Genomic DNA, 3,708 nt, shown 5'->3' with positions numbered 1-3,708 from the left:
TTTTTTGCATAGAGGCACACTACAATTTTACAATTAACCTTGCCTAGCATAGGGCCTCCTGACAATAGTTTTAGATGGAGAATTAGAGTAGCATTTGTCTTAGGGAAAAAAAGGCTGTATATTTTGTATAGAACTGAACATTTTGAAGTGATTCAAAGGACAGTTTTTGGAAGCTAGAGTTTTGCTGATTTTATTGCCAGAGCTGTGATGAAATTGGTTTACTCTATGTTCCAATTACATAATATTCTGTAATTTTGAATTGTCTAAAGCAGTTTTAAAATAACCTATGTTTTAAAGTTGCTAGGGGAAACTAGACAGCACATCCATGTTTATTTAGGCATTCAGATTGTTTTGTTGAATGCTTCCCATTTGCAAGATTCTAGGCCCAAGAGGAGTGAACAAATCAGACATGGTCCCCCTCAAGGAGTTCACTTTTTCACAAGAGAGATGGATACTAAATAACTAATTAACATTTTTTTTAAAAAATTGCAAATATGAAAAGTCCTGCCAAGGAGAACTAATCTGCCAAACGGTAAGGAACTGAGTAGGGTAGGGAGGGCTGGGTATGAATAGGGTCTCAAAGAATCCAGGGAAAATTTAGGGAGACAATCTTCTAAGAAACAACAAAGAAAACTGATCAGTGGATAAGTGAGAGATTGGTACCCAGTGCCCAAGGGTTCCACCTGTACTTTAAGTGTAGGTATAAATCCATGAGCCACTAGCACAGTATTTCGCACAAACCAGGCGCTCAATAATTGTGCCCTGAATAAATGATGCTTCATTAACACATTACAGGATACATCTCAAATTCTGAAAAGTTGGCAGAAAAGGTTGAGGATTAGTAATTTAAGAATGAATTAAAAATTAAGAATGAGTAATTTTAAGAATGAGGAGGAAAGATATATTCAGACACCTTGGTAGTATTTTTCACATTAGAAGATTGTTCTTCAGAATAATCTGGTTTTGAATGATCTGTTATTTATATTTGGTTATTGTATTTATTCAAAGAGGAACTGCGGAAACACTTTTATTGGGAGAAGGGAATGGAGGATGGGAGGCAACTGGAAATTTAAACAGTGTAAAATCTATGTACTCGCTGTACTAAATAGTGCAAAGATTTTCTTCCAAAGTCTTGTCTTTTATTTACACAAATATATTAACCCATTCATTTATACCAGTGTTTCTCATACTGTGGTTGATGGAATGCTTACAAGAAAATCATGTGGGGTGCTTGTTAAAAATGGAGATTCTGGGGCCCAAGTACTGTATAAAATTTCCCGGAATAAGACACAGGATTTTGTATTTAAAGTAAATCTCCAGGTGGTACAACCATTGCTCCACAGTCTCTTACTTTTATGTCTTACATGATTATAAAAAAAAAAGTATTTGCTCTTGAACATATTTAGATTTCAATCCATCTTAAATTTATTTTTGTTCCTGTTATGATGCAAAGATCTAAATTAACTGTACTTTACTTTTAATGTCTTTATTTTCTTTATGACAGCAGCCTTCATTAATAAACCATTCTTTTTCCACTAAATTAAACCATCATCCTTATCATACATCATTTTGCAGAGTTTCTCACATTCCTGTACGTTTTAAAAGAAACATCCCTTTATTGTTTTTCTAAAATATCATATACTTATTATAAAGAATTCAGGACATGCAGAAAAATACTAGGGAAAAGTTTTTTTAAAATGCAACCTTTGGGGCCGGCCCCACGGCCAAGTGGTTAAGTTCGTGTGCTCCACTTTGGCAGCCCCGGGTTTTGCCCGTTCGGATCTTGGGCATGGACCTCCCACCACTTGTCAAACCACGCTGAGGCAGCGTCCCACATAGAAGAACTAGAAGGACCTACAACCAGGATATACATCAGAGGAAAACAAAAATCCAAGCTGAAAGTAATTTGAGTGACCTTATTTGGAAATAGTGTTTGTAAATGTAATTAAGTTGAGGTCATACTGGATTGGGGGGAGTCCTAATTCAATCATTGGTGTCCCTCTAAGAAGAGGACACACGCACAGTGAATGAGATGTGAAGACAGAGACACAGACGGGAGCTGAAGAATGCTGAGGATTGCCAGCAACCACCAGAAGTTGAGAGTGGCACGGAACAGATTCTTGCTCAGAACCTCCAAAAGAACCAACCTTGCTGATGTCTTGATTTTGGACTTCTGAACCCCAGAACTGTAAGCAAGTAAGTTTCTGTTGTTTCATGCCACCAGTTTGCAGTGCTCTAGGAAACCAACATGCCAACTAATCAGAAATAACTATCTTTAACATTAGATGGGCATCCTTTCAGGTATGTGTGTGTGTATGTGTGTGTGTGTATGTGTGTGTGTGTACATATATTAGATTAACAGACATATTTCTAGTATAATGGGGTAATTCTATACATTCTACAGTATTAAATTTTTTTACTTGAATTTATCTGAAGAAAAATAATAGATCTATCCTTCTATTCCACTGATGATTTCCTATGTCTGTGCTAACACCTTGGTGATTAGTTTATTTTAATCTTTTATAGAACAATCCCTTACTACTCTTGTTTTTCAAGGGTTTCCTTGAAAATTAATATCCTGATAAGATGTTATCTTCCATATGAAATTTTAAATTATTTAGTTAGTTCTAACACATTCCCAAGAGAATTTGGTGACCCTGATGCTAATTGTGCTAATTTTCTAATTTGACTTGGGAAGAACTGGCCTATTTTTGGTACTGACTTCTCATCCAAAGATACAGAATGTTTTTCATTTGCTCAGGCCTTTTTTCTGCCTCTCAGCAAAGGTTGAGGGATTCCCTTATCAGGACTTTGTAACTTGTTAAAGTTTATTCCTAAGTATTTTATAGTTTTTGTTGTCATTGTGGACAAAATCTTTTTAATACTTCACTTTTAATAGGTTATTGCTTGTTCAAAGGGAAAATTTCTAATTTTCTTCTACTTCCCTCTCTTAAGTCTTTTGCTGAACTCAGTTTTAAAAATTGAGGCACCGAGCTTTTCAAGGTTTCCTATCATCTGTGAATAGTAATGTCGCCCCTTTCTGCGGCGCGATAGTCACACTGTGGTATCACATAGGAACATAGCTTTCCTGGCTAGGGCTTAGTGGGGTTTACTGTTTATGTGCAAGGGCTTTGCACCATAGGTACACAGCCCTGCTCTACCACGTGCTAGCTGTGTGACCCGGGCAACTTCTTCACCCCCCGGACCTCAGCGTCCCCATCCTAAAAACGAGAACCGAACGCGTTAACAAATGCAAAGCATGTAGAACAATGCCTGGCCCATGAAGCCCTGCATTAAACACTGGCTTCCACTGATCAAAGCCTGCTGCACACTTTATCTCCTGTAAGTCTCCCAACCACCTCGCGCAGTTATCTCCATTGCACAAATGAGGAAGCTCCGCTCAGGGAGGCAAGTGATCTGCCCAGGGTCACTCTGACACAATTCGGGGCTACCTGACAAAACCAGCGCCTCGAAAATAATGCAGTCAGTTCGTGCCGAGGCATGACTTCATTCGCACCCAAACGTGGACAGGTTCATCCTTACGATGTTGGCAATTTACAGAAAGCAAAAGCGCCTAAAGCACACGAGAAGGACTCTGGCTCTCGCGCGCCAGGCGGCGGCGTCGCGGGAGCTGGCGGAAGAAGCCGAGCGCGCTCGGAAACGTTCGCCTCGCCTTCGGTAACAATCGGCAAGGGGCGGGGCTCGCGC

The sequence above is a fragment of the Equus przewalskii genome, chromosome 16 (genome assembly GCF_037783145.1).
Source record: "Equus przewalskii isolate Varuska chromosome 16, EquPr2, whole genome shotgun sequence".
Lineage (NCBI taxonomy): Eukaryota > Metazoa > Chordata > Mammalia > Perissodactyla > Equidae > Equus > Equus przewalskii.
The sequence above is the reverse complement of the archived record's forward strand: the minus strand, read 5'-3'. Positions refer to the sequence as shown.